Here is a 21,639-nt window from a genome sequence, read left to right as displayed (position 1 = left end):
TCCGACTAAGACAGTTTTATGTGATTGTGGCGAATTTCAAAGAACACAACATCTCTTACATTGTCCATTGTGCCCATCCAGATGTTTTCTTGCTAATTGCTTTACGTCACACCGACACAGATAGGTCTTATGGCGACGATGGGACAGGAAAGGGCTAGGAGTGGGAAGGAAGCGGCCGTGGCCTTAATTAAGGTACAGCCCCAGCATTTGCCTGGTGTGAAAATGGGAAACCATGGAAAACCATCTTCAGGGCTGCCGACAGTGGGGTTCGAACCTACTGTCTCCCAAACCATCCAGAAGTACAATGAGTAATTTGACTCAAGATAATTCAAGTGCTCTCAAAGTGGCTTCGTTTTGGGCGAGAACTGTTTGAAGTCACTTGAGGAACACATGTTTGTGCACTTGTGTCCATTTCATGCTTCTTTTTTATTTTAATGTTTTCTGTTTCATACTTCTGATACCAATAAATGATGATGACGGGATAGGAGTGGAAAAGAAACGACCATGGCCTTAATTAAGGTGCATCCCCAGCAATTGCCTCGTGTGAAAATGGGAAACCATGGAAAAACATCTTCAGGGCTACCGACAGTCAGGTTCGAACCCACTACCTCACGAATGCAAGCTAAAAGCTATGTTACTCAAACAAATCCTAAGTTCAGCTGTACAGTAACCAGCATTCTTATAACAAGATAATTACAATCCTCCTATTCACGGAATGAAGTTCATAATCGGTAATGGAAACTGGCATTGTCACATGCAACCATGATGTTGTGGTTCCTAGTTTGATATTCCGCGGCAATGAAACATTGCCATCTTAACTGGAGTATCTACGAGTGTGGGAAACAATTAGATACCACCATTTCCTGTAAAGGTCTTAAATACAAGCGACGTAGTAGGCAGACAAATAGGTGTGGTATGCGTGCCTGTTTGTGAAGCACAGTAGCCCAATGGATCACAGTCACAGTCGATTTGCTCCCAAAGGACTGGCGACCTTTTGCTGGTCCTTTGTCCCATGTCAGCGGATTGGAAAATTGCTGGTACCTTTTTGTTATTGGTGAGACGTAAAGATGTTGTTGCAATAAATTGTAAAGGCCCTTTGTTTCAGGTGTTTCAAGGAAAGGTGTGGAGCGACAGTCGAGTGAAGTAATAGAAATGTGGTTGTTGTGGAGGTTTATTAGGAGGTGGGGCTCCTAGCGTACAGGAAGGAGTCTCTCATCTGTGCTGGCATGCATTTGAGGAACTGTGTTGAGAGGGGATATGAGGTAGTTTGGGCAGGCAGTGTTTAAAAGAGGGGAGGGCAGTGGAGGGTTTGGCTTGATGGGGGAGGGGTTGTAGCTGCAGTTTGTTAGGAGTGACTGGAGTAGCTCAGTGGTAGAGTGAGGCGTTGTGATAGGATTGGTTGTGACAGGGTGTGAAAGAGGATTAATTTTAAGGCTTAAGAAAGGATTTTGATTTTGGAGGTGTAGTCGTGAGTACAGATGCCTTCTGGAGTAATGTGTCTTAACCCTCAGACACTCAAGCTAGGAATAGATATAGCACTACTCGGTGCGCAGGCTGCATATGAAGCCCAAATAAAAATTCAATCTGAATGACTTGTACATGCTATTTTTAGGTTTATTTGGTAATAATATCTTAAATAGTAGTATATATAAATATTCTAAGCCAAATTTGAAGACCATATATAGGTTTTTCTTTTGTTGAGAAGAGGAAATAAAATCCCTTGAAATTGATTGCTTCTCACACTAAGGGAAATCTACCATGGAAACAGAAGTAAAAGAATTAGAGCCTTTAAATTTATTTGTATATACACCAAACCACCTACATTAGAACATATTTGCATGGTAAATAAATAGAAACAATAAATAAATAAACTGTCTTAGAGTTCCTGTGAGCATTTTAAGGAATTTTAGCACTTTAAACATATCTCTACCAATTGTTTTACGATTTTTGTCTTTTTGGCCTCTACATTTGACTGAAAACTCAATAAGCATGATCACACTTCACACTGTGATTACTCCTCACTCAAAAATGTGAAATTGAATTAAAATGAAACAATATTAAAATATTCAATCGTCGGACTATGTACTCACACTTAATACTTAGGCTACCTAATTACTTACACAAACAATTGTTGATGGGCGCCAGCTACAAATAGATGTAACGATAATAGAATGAGAGTCTTTAGGGTATGAGGTAATAAGCTTACTTTGACAGCATAACATATAGGTTCTGGGAAAAGGAGATTGGTGTTCGGTTTCCCCATTAAAATGTGAGGTTATCAGATCTACTTATTGAAATGAAACAATTAATTTATTTGATACTAAACAAAATATATTTTTTAAATACTGATTTCAACAAGTGATATTTACTGTGATAATTCAAAAAATAATATAAAACTCTGGCAGTAAACTGTAGGCTTTAAATTTGAAATCCTCTCAACCGGACATTTAAAAGTTGTACAAGAAATTTATCCCTCACCGGTTCACTTAATTGAACACTTTGAGTGTTATTACAACGTAGGTATCAGCTGTAGGTATCTCGAGCCTAATTTAGTGATGTATCCTTTTAGTTTCACAGACGAGACATAGTATGGCTTGAAATTATACTCACACTTCACCATCAACTTTACAAGTAATTCACTGATAACTGTTAATCTGTTTTACGACGACTCAATATTCAGCTGATTGATCCATTTGGTCACTGACGATTAAGTATCCATATTACTGTTCCTCATTCATCTCCCTCCAATTGACTCCAATTTACTTCATGGCAAGTCTTTCCATTCATCTCCTGCCAACCAACTGACTGCCGCTATAGGATACAGCCCATATATATAGACATAAGTTGTCACTCACACGTCATCTCTCAAAATAACTATGATATCACTCCCACCCAGCTACAAATGTTACATATTGTGGTGAAATAGCCTAAGACAAACTAGGAGTTCCCTAAATATGATCTCATTGCTAAATGCATACAGAGCGATGACTTGACAGTTAATGTAGCAGTATTACACCATATGTTGCAATGTCAAAAGGTTTCACAAAACATATCCATATCTGATATTAGGCAGTTAGTCTCACTCTACATGATTTTAATGCTAACACACACGCACATATATACACAATAAATTAAATACAATAAAGCAACTGATAATTAATTAATACATAGTGAAATCAGATTATAAAATTGAATCAAACAATAATAATGGTTACAATAATAATCATAATAATAACACAGATAAAATAATAATAATACAAATAATAATAATAATAATAATAATAATAATAATAATAATAATAATAATAATAATAATAATAATAATAATAATTGTTACCGTGTTTTGGTGGTAGGTAGAGGTGAAAGAAGGTGCGGGCGTGAACGGGTCTCAAACTACGGAATCAAAGTTAATGTAAAATTTAACAAGGTTATATTTTCTTTTCAAGAACAAAGAAATAACAAGTATGGCAGGTACAAAGTAGCAAATCAAAGGGGAGTCACAATATTTACAGGATTTGGGCTTCGAGCCCCGAAAACACAATGCTTGGGCAATCAGCCCAGTTTTACCTCCAAAACACAAGTTTCAACAGAGGGGCAGAAAAACCCCATTCATACCTCGGAGCCCTTGCTCCAAATTACACTGAAAAGCCTCCACGAGGCATACCACAATCGATTTTTAAAAGAGCCACTCGCTCTCAGATTTAAGCCTTCTCCCAGGCCACACCAAACTCCACCTTCAAGTTGTCCTCAACGGACCTAAACACAGGGGTAAAATACCCAATCTACTGAGGTCTAGTAAATGAAAAGAAGGTTAATTAAATGACCTTTAAGGTAACAATTTGAGAGGAGGCGAACTTGCACTCCTAATACACTTGTTTAAGACCTACTTGGCCTTAGGCCGTGAGTGCAAGGGCTAATCCCATACTACAGAGGTGACTTAAGAAAATAACAATTTACATTACATTACCGAAGAATTGGTTGAGAAAATAAGTTCACCTCAAGACAATGCGAGTGGGAGCTCGAGAGGGTTAGCACTCTCTATCCCAGTATGTAGCTTTACAAGAGAATAGAAGAAAAGAGAAGTTACATTTTAGGAAAAGGTTACATAGTGGAACGCTTAGAACCCGCCCCGAAAGTTAAACTGCTGAGCTAGCAAAGAAAGAATTTATTAATCGGCCATTACCTGGTTGTTGACCGCTGCCGAGGAAAGAGGCGCTTCCCGCCTCCTGCTATGTACTTAATACACTGAAAGATGGAACAGAAGTGGCTCGGAGACCCAAAAATCAGCAGTTTAAATACTCTCGCAGAAAGTTCTAAGCGTTAGGGGAAAGAAAACACCCTCCCACAAAGATTTTATTGGGTAGGACCCCGCAACAGATTCAAGTTGGGGGAAGATACATCTGATTGGATAGAAATTAATTTAAGAAATTCGGGATTGGCTACATGCAAAACAAGGGGAAAGAGAGGGGTATACAGCCAACTTAAACAATAACAGAAAGAAATTTAGCAAAGAACAAACATTTGAAATAAAAATTTCTTCAACAAAATAGTTCTTTGACTCCGCACTAGGTTGCACTATTGTTGATCTTCAGTAGTGTCCTCTAGAAGAGAAAGTTCACACTTCTTACTTCAAGCTAAACAAAAACACATCAAAAATGACACAGTTCAAAAACTCAAAGTTTTCCACGTGGTGACATCTTCTGAGAAAGTAGAGAATTAATAGCGTAGATGAAGTTCAAACTTCCTCCAGCAGAGGAGTTTCAACTGGCGCACATTTTAAATTAGCGGCGTGGAGGTGTACCGCCCGGTACAGACCTCCCCCCCCAAAAGTTCCACCAGGGGTGATATATGAAATTTGTTTGAAAACCAGGTCCAAGTTTTGATGTAGATATGGAGATTGATTGCCCCAAAAAAAAAAAATTTATAAGATTTTCTTAATTTGGTTTGTATCGGTTTCAAAATTTTCTTGTTGCAGGTGAAGTATAGTCTTTAAGTTGTAGAAGTTGAATTCTGAAGATAACTTTTAATACTTAAAAGTGATGAAGAATTTTGCAATGTCCACCAAATATTGCTTGTTGGTTTCCAAGGTGTAGTCATTACTTATAGTAACTGTTCATGTAGTTGAGGTTAATGAAGTTGGATGGCCAGACCGGCCGTTGCAGCTTGCGTCCAAATGAGGCCGCTCGGACCCCTCAAGTACCCTGAGATTCCGCTCGCCCGCACTATGAGGGGAGCAGAGGTGTTGAAGCACGCCGCGCCCGCGGTGAACATATACAGGCTGCGGGCAAGTAGCAGGTTGTGCGCCGCACATCAGCCTTGGCCGGGAGGAGAGCTCCGGCTCGCCGTGCACATGTCGTCCTCGCTGGGGCCGAGGGGGCCCGTCCTCGGACCCAGCCGCGGCACAGCGCCACGCGGCTGCGGGGGCACTGAAACATAAAGCTAGGCGGCAGAATTGTGTTGGACCATCGACTTTTTTGAGGGTACAGGCTTGTGGAGAGGTTGAGGGGCCAGCGGCGTGCAAATATCCATGGCATAAGTTAAGCCACTGTATAAGGTGAAGCAGGAGACGGGAGCGTGGTAATGGCCGTGGCAAGGACAGGATGGCAGTTTAACAATAGGGGAAGGTTTACAAGAAAAGCTTACATATAAAACAAAATATTATAGAAGGAGCAGAATGCCTTAAGCGTGGAACTCAAAAAAAATATAACCATCATATTCCTATCAAATTATATGAAGCAAGTTGACACAAGATTTACACCGGTTTCACCTGGGACAGGTGAACTCTAAATATTCTCTCGGTGGCTGGATTACTTACTAACAATGTAACCGGTGTGAGAAAATCGAGAATGATGCATGGCCCATGGAATCTGGGGGCAAGCTTGCCCGCGGGAACAAAATTTTTGACCATAACCTGGTCACCTACCTTCAAAGGGGTGGATCTCCGTCCACGATCATACCTTTCCCTAACCTTTTCATGAGACACTTTAAGATTGGCTTTAGCCTTCTTCCAAAGATCTTTAATGTTATCCGGATCTATTGTCTCGGGTAGAATGTCATTCAGAGACCAGAGGTTAGAGAGCGGCGAGTTGGGAACAAACTTGAACATCAAAGAAGCTGGAGTAAACTTGTGAGATTCATGAACCGCCGAATTCAAAGCAAAAGCTATCCAATGCAGGGACGTGTCCCACCTGGAATGATCTTCATGATGATAGGCAATAAGTGCAGACCTGAGATTACGGTTAACCCGTTCAGCCAGAGATGGTTGAGGGTAATAAGCAGAAGTAGTTACATGAGAGATGGACAAGTCAAAACAGAATTTACGAAATAAATTAGATGTAAAAGCCTTAGCATTATCAGATACAATATATTGACACGGACCAAAAGAAGCAAAAATAGAATTTAAGCAGGTAATGGTAGACTGAGCGGTAGCCAGCTTAGTCGGAAATAACCAAGAAAATCTGGTAAAACCATCTACGCACACAAAGATGAACTTGTTGGCATTACCCTTTGACTGGGGGAAGGGTCCTACATAATGAATATACAGGCGTTCCATGGGGCGCGACGCTTGATGCGAAGACAAAAGGCCTACCTTGGTGGACATGGTGGGTTTACTCAGCAAACATGATTTACAAGCTTTTACAAGTTCACGGATTTCACCGTCCATACCTTTCCAGATGAACATTTCACGAATCTTTTCACGGGTTTTAAAGATTCCAAGATGCCCTCCTAATGGGGTCTCATGATAATACTTGAAGATCATAGCTACCAGAACGGCTGGAACGACAACTTTCATCATCTTGTCATGCCTCGAAGGGCAACATAAAACACCATTCCTCAGAACATAAGGGACAACATGTTCCCCAGAAGAAAGGGTTTCCATTATCGGAGCCAGCGTCGGATCTTCACGTTGGTATTTCTCAATATCTCTAAAAAGCATGGGAGCATCTGTTAAGATGGCATTAACACCAGGTAGTATGGACTCGGGAGGTGATGAACTGTCGGCCGGTTCCTGGGTCTCGACGTCGTTAGAAAACATACGGCTGAGTCCATCAGCCACAACATTTTCGGTACCTCTGATATGCCTGACATCGAATTGGAAGGCAGAAATACGGATGGCCCAACGGGCTATACGACCAGTACGACGCGGTCTACCTAAGACCCAGCTTAAGGCTTGATTATCTGTCTCCAGGTCGAATTTGACGTGTTCCAGATAGAGACGGAACTTTTCTAAGGCGAATAAGACTGCCAAACCTTCAAGCTCATATATGGAGTACTTTGCTTCTTGAGCCGAAAGAGTCCTAGATGCATAGGCGATGGGGCGCCTCCCTAGTTCAGTCTCTTGGAGAAGGACTGCAGCTACCGCCGACGACGACGCGTCGGTTTGGACAATGAATTTCTTCGAGAAATCAGGCATAGCAAGGACAGGGGCATTACAAAGCGCTAATTTAAGATCTTCAAAAGCGGCTTGTTGAGAAGGTCCCCACTCGAATTTGATGCCTTTCCTACGAAGGAGGTTTAAGGGCGCCGCTCTATTAGCAAAGTTAGGAATAAACTTCCTGAAGAAATTCACCATACCAATGATCCTGGCGATACCTTTAATGTCCTTGGGAGGTTTAAAATCACGGATGGCCTGAGTTCTAGAATGGTCGACTGCTACCCCATCGGGTGACACAATATGCCCTAGGAATGACATAGAGGGCTTAGCAAAGGCAACCTTGGACAACTTTACAGTTAACCCAACCTTACGAAGGCGATCGAGAACTTCTCGCAGATGATCTAGATGTTCTTCAAAAGTCTCTGAAAATACGACGACATCATCTAAATAGTGATATAAGTACTCGAATTTGATGTCGGAGAAGACCCTATCTAGTAGCCTAGTGAGCACAGCTGCCCCCGTGGGGAGCCCGAAAGGCACGCGGTTGTATTCATATAAATTCCAGTCCGTGGCAAACGCTGTGAGGTGTTTAGACTCTTCAGCAAGGGGAATTTGATTATAGGCCTGATTCAAGTCCAAGATAGTAAAGAACTTGGCCTTACGAAACCATGAAAAGCAAGAATGAAGGTCGGGAAGGGGCACAGATTGTAACACCACCTTCCGATTGAGAGCCCTGTAATCAATTACAGGCCTGAAGCCTCCTTGGGGTTTCGGGACTAGAAAAATAGGCGATGAATACGCCGACTTAGAGGGCCTAATAATACCATCCTTCAACATCTGATCGATAATTTCTTTCAGAGCCTTCATTTTAGGTGGAGATAGCCTATAAGGTGGAAAACGGACAGGAATCGAATCCGTGACCTCAATTTTGTATTCAATAAGGTCAGTAACACCGAGAGTATCAGAGAACACCTCTGGAAATGACTGACATAATTTACGAATACTATCAGCCTGCTCCTCAGGTAGATGTCTAAGGTCTAACAACATCTCATCCTGGGTAGGCGAAATAGATGAACATGACACAGAATTACACTTTAACAAGGGAATTTTACAATTGGACGCAAATTTGAATGTGCACGACTTACTCTGAAGATCGAGCACAAGACCAGTGTGAGAAATGAAGTCCGCTCCCAGTATGATGGGGCAAGACAAGTGCTTAGCCACAAACAGTTTGGTTTTCCATGTTAAATTAAAAATACGAATTTTGACCAGTACGGAACCTAGAATTTCTAATGGAGATGAATTAGCCGAAACGTATTGAACAGAAGAAGAGACGTAGTCGGGAAGTTTACAAACCGATTTCAATTTAGAATACCATTCAGCCGAAATAATCGAACAAACACTGCCTGAATCTAAGAGAGCTGTTATAGGCTCGTTATTTAACTCAATCTTAAGGAAAGGAACAGGTGCGGGGGTATCCGCCGCAATCCTAAGACATTCTTTAGGGCATTCAAAAGATGAATGTGAAGGCTGATCGTTCTCTGCCTTTACAACCTGTTTACTAGGGGCTGAGTCTCGGGAAGATGGATTAGTCGACTCAGCCGAAGCCACTAGTCAATTTTTATTATTGGCATAGGTGGAATTTGCACCAGAAGTTGAGCAGGAGGGGGTGCTATTTGAGTTTGGGCAATTCTTGGCGATATGTGAGAAGGCCCCACACTTAAAACAGCCTTGTGATGACCCGGCTCCATTCCTTGTCCCACTTGACTTGATCAGTGGACACTTGTCGCGCAGATGGTCAGGCGACCCGCAAGCATAACATTTACGGGGATTGACTGTTCGGCGAGGTGGAGGCCGAGTGTTACTAAAGGAAGGCGGAGGTTCTTTCGCGACACGCAAGGAATCGGCGTATCCAACTCCTTCCGCTGAGACGGCCAATGCTTCAAGTTCCGAGAAAGTTTGCGGACACGCCGCGAAACACAAATATGACCTATAGGATGGTGAAATACCTTCCACAATAGCTTGTACAATTTGATCCTCAGGGAAGTGAAGAGCAAACACCCTAGTATAAAACTTAATGTCCTGTATGAAATCAGCCAAGTTTTCATCCAAGCGCTGTACACGATAATAGTACTTCTGAATAAGGGAGGACCTGGCCCTAGCCGGGATGAAGTTAGCTAGCAAATGGGCATGGAAATCCTCAATAGATGATTGCTCGGCAATGGCTCTTACGATTTTATCAGAGAGAATACCAATAGCATACGGATAGATAATTTGCAAGATCTGACAAGGGGAAAGAGAAAACACAAGGGCATGATCCTGAAATTCCACTAGGAATCTTAAAAATGAAATTACATCACTGGTGGTATTAACGGAAAACTTAGAGATACCTCTGAGCAACATTGCCAATGGATGAGGCAAGCTGCTAAACCCGGGTGACATAGTAGGTAAAGGTTTCAGTGGTAAGGAAGTTAATTCAGAACGGATGTTACTCAATGATGCCCGACGTTCAGATTCGTTGTCCAATGGGGCAGGGATAGTTTGAGCAGCAACGGTTATCCTATTGACTTCTCCCTTGGGAGGCGCTTCCTCACTACCTGCATTCACAATGGTGGGTTGATCAGATTTGGGAGGAACTTCCCCAGTTAACAATTGAGTGACCTTACTAGATAATTCGGAAATATTTTCCAGGAGCGTACTAGCTTCCTTCCTCTGAACGTCATTCAGTTTTAGAGACAACAGATCGTTAACCCTATTCGAAAAATGATATAGCCTGCCTTGCACCCGCTTAATTTGATTAGGAGACGGATCATTTTCATCAAAAAAACTAACTACAGAAGCTAGCCCAGTAATATTCTCCGTGATCGTGGAAAGAGAATCGTCAATTTCTTTCTCTCCCAAATTGGGGATGGAAATGGGCAAATCAAGGGACTCTCTAAGCTTGTTAGTGTCTATTGCAACCGTGCCTCCAGATTGCACATTTCTGATAGTTAATTCATAGATCAACTCCTCCTTGCGCAAATAGTTAAGAAGGAGAACATCGCGAGGGCCGTGCATGATGACAGACCAATTTTGAAAAGGTCAAAAATTCCAGCAACTGAGAAAATGGTTAAAGTTCGGATCAAAACAATGTCTAGCCGTCAAAAGGGGCTAAATTGAGACCCATTCAACCACGCTCTGCTACCACTTGTTACCGTGTTTTGGTGGTAGGTAGAGGTGAAAGAAGGTGCGGGCGTGAACGGGTCTCAAACTACGGAATCAAAGTTAATGTAAAATTTAACAAGGTTATATTTTCTTTTCAAGAACAAAGAAATAACAAGTATGGCAGGTACAAAGTAGCAAATCAAAGGGGAGTCACAATATTTACAGGATTTGGGCTTTGAGCCCCGAAAACACAATGCTTGGGCAATCAGCCCAGTTTTACCTCCAAAACACAAGTTTCAACAGAGGGGCAGAAAAACCCCATTCATACCTCGGAGCCCTTGCTCCAAATTACACTGAAAAGCCTCCACGAGGCATACCACAATCGATTTTTAAAAGAGCCACTCGCTCTCAGATTTAAGCCTTCTCCCAGGCCACACCAAACTCCACCTTCAAGTTGTCCTCAACGGACCTAAACACAGGGGTAAAATACCCAATCTACTGAGGTCTAGTAAATGAAAAGAAGGTTAATTAAATGACCTTTAAGGTAACAATTTGAGAGGAGGCGAACTTGCACTCCTAATACACTTGTTTAAGACCTACTTGGCCTTAGGCCGTGAGTGCAAGGGCTAATCCCATACTACAGAGGTGACTTAAGAAAATAACAATTTACATTACATTACCGAAGAATTGGTTGAGAAAATAAGTTCACCTCAAGACAATGCGAGTGGGAGCTCGAGAGGGTTAGCACTCTCTATCCCAGTATGTAGCTTTACAAGAGAATAGAAGAAAAGAGAAGTTACATTTTAGGAAAAGGTTACATAGTGGAACGCTTAGAACCCGCCCCGAAAGTTAAACTGCTGAGCTAGCAAAGAAAGAATTTATTAATCGGCCATTACCTGGTTGTTGACCGCTGCCGAGGAAAGAGGCGCTTCCCGCCTCCTGCTATGTACTTAATACACTGAAAGATGGAACAGAAGTGGCTCGGAGACCCAAAAATCAGCAGTTTAAATACTCTCGCAGAAAGTTCTAGGCGTTAGGGGAAAGAAAACACCCTCCCACAAAGATTTTATTGGGTAGGACCCCGCAACAGATTCAAGTTGGGGGAAGATACATCTGATTGGATAGAAATTAATTTAAGAAATTCGGGATTGGCTACATGCAAAACAAGGGGAAAGAGAGGGGTATACAGCCAACTTAAACAATAACAGAAAGAAATTTAGCAAAGAACAAACATTTGAAATAAAAATTTCTTCAACAAAATAGTTCTTTGACTCCGCACTAGGTTGCACTATTGTTGATCTTCAGTAGTGTCCTCTAGAAGAGAAAGTTCACACTTCTTACTTCAAGCTAAACAAAAACACATCAAAAATGACACAGTTCAAAAACTCAAAGTTTTCCACGTGGTGACATCTTCTGAGAAAGTAGAGAATTAATAGCGTAGATGAAGTTCAAACTTCCTCCAGCAGAGGAGTTTCAACTGGCGCACATTTTAAATTAGCGGCGTGGAGGTGTACCGCCCGGTACAATAATGATAATGATGATGATGATAACAATATAAATACTCAGAACAATCATTCATAAAAAACATCAGGTGGATGGACAATGGAGATTATTGCCTAATGCAGTGGTTTATAGGGAAAGTGAATCTATAATAGATATGATGAGAAAAAGAAGCTGTCATCTTTCTAGATTAAATGATAATAGGATAATAAAACAACTATTTAATTACTTCTGGAAAAGTAAAACAAAAAATAATTGGTTTAAAGAAGTTCAGAATGATTTAGAAGAGCTGAATATTACAATGAAGCAAATTGAAAATAGAGAAGAAAATAAGGATTCTCAAGAACAAACAAATAAGATTGTCATTAAGAACTGTACAACACAAACAATATGTCATATCTGATGAAGAAAGGGCAGCCAGGTCAGCCAGAATGAAGAGGTTTTGGGAAAGGAAGAAGATGATGCAAGCTAAATCTTCAGTTAATTCTTTGTTAACATAAATGTATTTGGGTTTGATTTAAGTGCTCTAATGTGAGCGTAAACTATGTAAATAAATAAATAAAGTAATAACGCAGATGAATGCTTGTAACAGGATTTGAACCGTTACAACACTTCATTTTCACTGAAACACTGCGCAAATGCAAAAAGAATGATTTGGACAGACTTTTCTATAGTATTTTCCACAACTCTTTCTTGTTGATTTATCCCTCCCTTGTCCACTCAAGAAGCAACTTCCTACTTGATTTTCTTGGTCAGCTAAAGAATGAACAAAAGGAATATCAGTTCCAAGAAGAAACTTGGCACATTTTCGAAGAAAAACTGGAAATGATTTTACTCCTGACCTCCGAGATATTTGTGGCTTTATGAAGTCTCATGCGATCTACTTCAAGAAACAAATGCCTATGTACTTTCGAATATTTATCATTGGCCAAGAAAACACACAAGGCATTTATGGCAGTCATGTTCAACAAATCAAAAAGGATTACCATTGGCCAGCGTTTGGTGTTACGTACAGTACCGTATTTAGCACACGACTGATCAACGGTATTTGTAATAATGAAGTTTTTATTCTAATCCACTTGTTCAATACATTATAATGTTGTCACATTTAAAATATCTTCATTAATTGACAATGTGGGACGTTTTGCTCCCTTACAAAGCATCATCAGCCAGATCTGAATCTCGAAGAATGGTTATGTTCGTAAACAATGACTCCAGAACTATTGAAACATTTTTTCATAAACTTAAACCTACTCTATTGGAATATCATAAAATACATAAACTTTGATCATGCCTTAATAACATGGGCTTAGTGGGAGATATACAATAGAATTGTGGTAGAATGAGTTATTCTAAAACATTTAAAACAAGTAGCATGTTTAACATCTTTGAAATAAGTGAAATTCAATCTTAAGAACTAAAATTTGAAAGTTTCTTTGCAATGAGATCTGGTAAAAATGTTTTATATCCTTTAAGAATAAGAGTCTATAAAGATTCAAAGATCTCGTCGATTTGATAATTGGACTTGTGACAGGATCAACCAAATCTGAATCTCAAAGAATGGTTACATTTGTAAACAATGACTCAAGAACTATTAAACCATTATTTCACAAACTCAAACTTGATTTACTAGAGTATCATAAAATCCAGAATCTTTGGTGACATGCCTTAATAACTTGAGTTTAGTAGGAGAGACACATTAAAATACTTAAAATAAGTAGCATGTCCAACATCTTAGAAAGACTTGAAATTCAATCTTAAGAACTAAATTTGAAAATTTCTCTGCAACGAGGTCTGGTGAAAGAGTTTTATATCCCTTACGGATAAGTGTCTATAAAGATTCAAAAATCTTGTTGATTTGATAATTGTACTTGTAACAGGATAATATAGACCTTCATGAAATTTAAATACTTGTTGTCATTTGACCACGGTGAGTGCTGTTGAATAAATAGCTCTGACGTTGGTGACCATACGTTGAAATTGCAGATTTAAAAAGGTATGATTGAAAGGGATGTAAATCGACGATGGTGGTTAAAAGTTGTTGAGTAGTTTATCTTGTTGTATTTCTGTAACAAGAAAAGGAGACTTGTACGTAATTGGAAGTTGTGTTGCTAGTTATTTGCGTGCTTCTGGAACTTTACTTACCCCTCCAGCCGCCGTTTGTTAGTTTGGTGTTAACTAAGCTTGTATGGCGACTGCTTGCTGTTCCGCATCTACTCCTTGTGTTGTATGAGTGAGGTGTAGGAGTTGAGGGGAGGGAGTAGGGGTAGGAGAACTGTTAGGTGTGGTTTTGGAAGGGGAATGTCATTCGCTTTATGTGTGAGAGTGGATTAATTAAGGGCATATAAATGGCAAGTGCCCTGTTTCTCAGGGAACTTAGGTTCCCTTTTCATCCATTTTTAGCATAACCATTCAAATTTTGTTTTATTTTAAACCTATTTTCAAATTCCTCCAATGAGTAAATACATACATACACACACACACACACACACACACATATATACATACCTCACGTCGTTCCATCTATATGATAGATCAGCGAATGAAGCCCCTCCACTAACTTCTGCCTTTTTCTCCTTCAGTGCTGTCCCAGTCTTCTCCTTGTTACTGAATGTTGTTTTTCATCATGTCTGTATATCACATTCTTGGCTGCCCTCTTGGTCTTGAATATTTTAATTGCAGATCATACATTTTTCTGGGTGTGCGATCAGGATCTGACCATACCATTTGAGTCCACGCAGAGTTATGTTATCCTGCAATCTGTCAACCTGAGCCATGTGCCTGATGTTCTCATTACAAATTTTATCTCGTCTTGTTTTGCCGACCATCGCTCATACGAATCTCAATTCAGCTGCCTGAATCCTTGCTTCATCCTTTTTCCTCATGGTCCTCATGAACCAATACATATTTTCTAGCTCTGTTTCACTGTCCCATGAAAAGTGTATCTGCCTCATGGTTTCTCTTTTCAGTTCTTGTATAATTGCTCTGTATCTGTGGTGCAGTCTAATTTAAAATACTGCTCTAAGAGAAGTTTTGTCATGCTGGCATAATGGAATTGCACACTGAACTCGGTAGCAGTAAATAAATGATCGTTACTGTAAAACAACTGCCCTGCAACTGACGAGAGAATTTCAGTCTGTAACTTTAACCTAAATTTTATGTTATCTTTGCAACAGTGACTGTTTTTCTGAATACTTTTTCAGCCGCATGCCAATTTCACATCATGTGCTGGATAAAGATACTACGTTTTACATCAGTAGAGGTGCTGTGTTCAGAAGAAACGGTTTATACAGATAAGAGAAACACACCACATCCTGATGGTTTACAATTTGCAGTCGTTGATGAATCAAACTGTCCCAGTAAACACTTCCTATATGCTGATCTGAATTGCTCTGCTTTGGGATTATTTCTTCTCCCTGTGGGTGGGGGCAGTAGAATAATGCCCACAGTATCTCCTGCCTATCGTAAGAGGTGACTAAAAGGAGCCCCAGGGTCTCTGGACTTTGGAGCGTGAGTTGGTGACCACGGGGCCCGTGCTTCCACTTACTTGTGCCAGGCTCCTCACTTTCATCTATCCTCTCCGACCTCCCTTGTTCTTTTCCAACCCTGACGGTATTAGAGCAGTCGAGGCCTAGGCAGTCTTTAATTTCCGCACCCTTCATGGCCCTTGTCTTTCTTTGGCCGATACCGTCATTTTTTGAAGTGTCAGATTCCTTCTATTTTTCTCTCTGATTAGTGTTATATAGGGGATGGTTGCCTAGTTGTACTTCCTCTTAAAACAATAATCACCACCAATCACCACTGAGATTATTTCTGTTTCCCCCACTATTACATATGGATGAAAAGAGAAATTCTAAATTTCGGTAATGCCTTGGGCAGCAAACGACTCCTGTCATTAACTAAACACTTGACTCTATAGAGAAACGGGACACGGGTTGGTCACACACATATAGTGCTCTTCAAAATGTTCTGAACAGAGAGTACTTTGCTGCTTGGGATACCACTTGTCTCTCTTCATATTATTAACCCACTGCCTAGTCAATTATTTGTCTTTCAGTGAGAACCTGTGGCGAGAATTTGTGGTTTACAGTGGTGAAAATTAAGATGGTCTTTTAATATACATAGCCTTCTTATGATAGAAAAGAAAGGAAGTTACCTGAAATAAGATACACTGTTTATTTTCCTGGAACAAAAGTATGCAAAACAGAATGCAGGTATATTCATGCCTCAACAAATAAAGCCAAACTATAAGTAATGTCTATCAACGATGAACTTGACACACATGCAATATTAATCAGAGAGTTTTTGTCATTAGCCGATACATTTATATCATGGCCGCCGTAGTGCTGGTTGCCTCTGCCCGGAGCGCTAATTGAGCTGCTATAGGCACTCTATGTATTATTTTCTAGCTCGTTGGTGGAAGCAATGCCAGGACTCAGCTAAGAGACCCATGGTTGAGAGCCCACATTCCCAAGTTAAGAGCCCCTGAGGCCCCTTTTAGTCACCTCTTAAGACATGCAGGGGATACTGTAGATATTATTCTACTGATTTACTTGTTTAATGAGAGCAACTACCCACTCACACGTGATACAGTTCACTCCAACAGGTGGGAAAAACAGTAGAAGGAGAATTATTTTGATCGTATGTATGTTGGGTATACAGACCAAAGGCTGGTTTGATCCTGGACAACTCTACCATCAGCTGTCATACATGGACTAGACATCACTGAAGAAGCATACAAGGGAAATGAGGAGTAAGGTAGTTTTCTGTTGCTTTCCTCACTATTACATGTCAGTTTGAGAAGTTCTCCCCTTGTGGGTGAGGGCAGTAGAATAACACCCACAGTATCCCCTGCCTGTTGTAAGAGTGTGGAGCGTGGGCTGGCGACCATGGGGCCCTCAGCTGAGTTCTGGCATTGCTTCCACTTACTTGTGCCAGGCTCCTCACTTTCATCTATCCTATCAGACCTCTCTTGGTCAACTCTTGTTCTTTTCCGACCCCAACGCTATTAGGTTTGCGAGGGGTAGGGACACTTTTTCATTTTCACGCCCTTCGTGGCTCTTGTCTGCCTTTGGCTGATATCTTCTTTTATTGAAGTGTTGGATTCCTTCCGTATTTTCCCTCTGATTAGTGTTGTATAGAGGATGGTTGCCTAGTTGTACTTCCTCTTAAAACAATAATCACCACCACCTCCGAGAAGTCCACTAATATGCAGGCATATAATGTGCGTATTCTACACCTAATTTTTACCCATTTCTCATTGTTTTGGACCACATATTGTAGTATCCTCAGGCTCAAAGAAATAAATAAACAACAGCAGTGAAGATTTACCTACATCTCAAAATGGATTACTGGAATCAATATTCAAGCAAAATTTCAGTGATTTCTAGATGATCATGTTCATTCCATAGACTAGAGTATGATTCTGGTGTCCAGTTCATGCATGTAGAAGGAGAGAAACAGTCTTGATGCAACAAATGTGCAATCCATTTTACTGTGTTTGGTGAATTTGCACACGACTTTTAACCGTTTTTTCTAAGTAGGTACTGCATATGTTGCAAGAAAAGCAAACTGACTTAACATCATGGGTATTAACCAGAGTGTTAGAGAGTTATGTTCATAACAATATACAGAGAGAACTCCTGCTCGAAATGCTGTATGAATATAACTAACTTCCTCCCACAAATGTTGAAAGAGCCTGAGTTGCAATTCTGCTGACTGTCAAACCAAAAGTAGCAACTGCAGCCTGTACAGGGCAGGTACAATGTACAAAGTGGCTAATGAACACAATAAAGATGAAAATTGAATGACTATTAATGATTTTTTTATAAAAATGAAATATTCCTGGGAAGAATTGGGTAAAAATTAGAATTGAAACATGAGGCCGAATAAGGGTCTATATTACACCCGGAGTGTTTCGAGTTATGAGCTTGAAAAGGTCAGAGAGCTTCAGTATGCCTGGCGGTAGGCAAGTGCGCACGTAGACCCTTATTCCGCACATGCTAATTCTCTAACATTTCTTGTGGAAATTGTGTCCATAGACTTTACTCCGCCATATACTCAACATGCCTAAAAAAGTAATAAAGACAATTATTTGGCCGCACACTTCAATTAACCTATTTGTGAGAGCTCTCAACTTGGGAGCGTGGGGCCCTTAGCTGAGTCCTGACATTGCATTCACTTACTTGTGCCAGGCTCCTCACTTCCATCTACCCGGTCTGATCTCCTTTGGTCAACTTTTGTTCTTTTCTGAGCCCAACGGTATTAAGTTCGTGAATCCTAGGGAGTCTTTCATTTTCATGCCCTTCGTGGCCGTTGTCTTTCTTTGGACATTTTTCGAAGTGCTGCGTCCCTTCCATTTTTTCTCTCTGATTTGTGTTAATAGAGGATGGCTGCCCACTTGTACTTCCTCTTAAAACAATAATCACCACTACTAAGCTGTTTGTGAACAACAGAAAGAAATTGGTGAGAAGTGGAAAAATAGCAAATCATACTTAGACTTCGGTTTGAACTCACACTGAAAGGACTATGCCAGGACACAACAAATCCCGGGCACCTATAATTCTTTCTTTGGCACCTTATTTTTCGAGCTGGGTACAACTCCTCCATATATGTTTCATTCCCGGTTTTGTGTTGCTGAACTATTGCAATACCCCTTAACACTCCGCGCAATTTCTGCTTTGATATTAATGTTATTACAAACTGAATCAAGGTCGCATTATATGAGCTATGGAATAAAAATTAATGTTAAGTACGAATGTGTGGGTGTCGAGAAAACCTCTTGTAAAGAAAGTATTACCGACATAGAAATAATTAAAATATTCTTCTCATGTAAATGACATGAATAATATCCTACGATGCTCCGTTATTACCAAACTGAATCTTATTTGCTATTAAATTGATTATTTCAACAGAGCTGTTACTTTAAAGTGAAATAGTACGCACTATCATGGAATTTATTTCCCAATGTTGACAGGGTACGAAGCTCCCAGGCATGTGCATGGATTAAAGGCAAAATACTTGCTAGTTGCTTTACGTCGCACCGACACAGATAGGTCTTCTGGTGACGACGGGACAGGAAAGGGCTAGGAGTGGGAAGGAAGCGGCCGTGGCCTTAATTAAGGTACAGCCCCAGCATTTGCCTGGAATGAAAATGGGAAACAACAATAAACCATCTTCAGGGCTACAAAATAAGAATGTGTTATAAAGTATGGGCTGTTCCTTGTATCATATTTGTTTTTACATAGGTAGATAATGTTTAAATTTTAAGTTATTAATCCTTTAACATGACAGACTATTACATAATTATATTGTGCAATTTGGTGTCGTTGACAACAATATTCACTTTGCTATTGACAATTTACAAGTTTCTTAGAACAGTATCAAAATATGAGGGGGTACCCAAAAGTAACCGGAACAACATTGCCATGGGCCATTTCTGTGCATTTCTGCCTCTAGGCATGTTTAGTGCAACTCATTGCCAGTTCAGTGCCGCCTGTGTTGTCGACCTGGCTTGGTCTGTTCATCTGCAGTGATTGTTTTTGCTAGCACTGTTTTGTTCTTGATTCGTTGTTTTATGATGGCAAGTTTAAGTGAACAACGTGCAAAACTTTTATTGGGAAGTTTTAAGAAGATTGAGCAACAGTGTTTGACAAAATAAGACCTGATTTGTGGCAGACAGGAGACCTATTTGTCCACGACAACATACCTGCACACACTGCCATCTCTGTTAGACAGTTTTTGGCTAAAATGGCATGGTTCTGCTGCTTCACGCTTGACCCGGCTCATATTTCCAAGCATGAAAAGGGGCATGAAAGGACACCGATTTGACAACATTGAAAATGTCAATGAAAAAACGAGGGATGACTGCAAAAAAATGTTTCAAACAGTGGAAGCACCGGTGGAATAAATGTATTAGTTGTAATGGAGGGTGTATTGATGAGGATAAGGTTGTATTGTAAAAAAATTTGAAAATATATAGCTTTTAAAAAATAATTGGTTTTTTTTTGTACCCCCTATATAAGTATGCAACAATTGGCTGGTCTCATAAATTTGTATACTTAGTGGCATGTCTTATTTAGTTCAGTGTCTTTACATTTTGTGGTAATCTGTTGCAGTGTATAAAACTACAAAATTACAATACCTATTGCTATTACTGGCATGTTTTATTTTTCAGAAGGCTGACGCCAGTATGTTAATGATGGGAGTACGAGAAAAATTACCTGGCTCCTAAGTTTGAGTGCTGGCTCCTAGATTTAAAAACGTTTTGTCACGGGCTGGACTATGCTTTTGTGCTTTCCTTACTTGTCACAAATAAGACGTCATATTCATCCGCAAGTCATTTACTTACACACAGGAGATAGGACTATCATTGATTCTAAGACAAACTTTTTTTACAATTTGCTTTACGTTGCACCGACACAGGTCTTACGGCGACGATGGGATAGAAAAGGGCTAGGAGTGGGAAGGAAGCAGCCGTGGCCTTAATTAAGATATAGCCCCAGCATTTGCCTGGAATGAAAACAGGAAAGAACAGAAATCAATCTTCAGGGCTGCCGACAGTGAGGTTCAAACCCACTATCTGCCGAACAAAAGCCGACTGTTGCACGACCCTAACCGCACGTCCAACTCACTCACTGACATACCTTTCTACGAAGACTAGACTTGAGTAACTAATTCTGAATACAGATCTTAAACTAACTCATTTGTACCCATTCTACACTTTGATTACTATACTAGCTCCATTTCTAAGGTCTTTGGTATGGATACAACTTTAAGAAGTTGTATCTTGAAGTTTAAAACCAAACTACAAGTAACACATTGATCCATCCTTGAATATCACCATCAATTAGAGAGTTTTTATTGGCATTATTGAATATTTATAAACACAGACGAAGGAAGAAAATAAGTTTTTGTTTTGGTTCCTCCAAAATGTTTAATAATTTGACATACAACATGTTGCATTATCAACAAAAGAATAAAATGATTGGAAAAGTCTCACATGAATCAATCGATGATCTGCATTTAGGGCAGTTGTCCAGGTGGCAGATTCCCTATCGATTGTTTACCTTGCTTTTTCTTAGATATTTTCAACGAGCTTGGAAATTTATCCAACATTTTCCTTGATAATTTATTCCAATCACTTACTCCTCATCCTAAAACTGAATATTTGCCCCAATTCATCCTCTTGAATTCCAACTTTATCTTCATATTACGATCTTTCCTACTTTTAAAAGCTCCACTCAAGCTCTGGGGCAAATATTCGTTTACAGGAAGGGGAGTTAGGGACTGGAATAACTTACCAAGGGAGATGTTCAATAATTTTCCAATTTCTTTGCGATCATTTAAGAAAAGGCTAGGAAAACAGATAGGGAATCTGCCACCTGAGCGACTGCCCTAAATGCAGATCAGAAGTGATTGATTGATTGATTATTCATCTACTAATGTCACTCCATGCCAGCTCACCACTGACAGCTCGAAACATACCACATAGCTGAGCATCTCGTCTCCTTACTCCCAAATCTTCCCAGCCCAAAGTTCGCAACATTTTAGTAACACTGCTCTTTTGTTGGGCATCATTCAGAAGGAATACATTGACTTAACACAAAGAAGGGAAATAT

Source organism: Anabrus simplex, chromosome 10 (assembly GCF_040414725.1).
Source record: "Anabrus simplex isolate iqAnaSimp1 chromosome 10, ASM4041472v1, whole genome shotgun sequence".
NCBI classification, from domain to species: domain Eukaryota; kingdom Metazoa; phylum Arthropoda; class Insecta; order Orthoptera; family Tettigoniidae; genus Anabrus; species Anabrus simplex.
The sequence above is the reverse complement of the archived record's forward strand: the minus strand, read 5'-3'. Positions refer to the sequence as shown.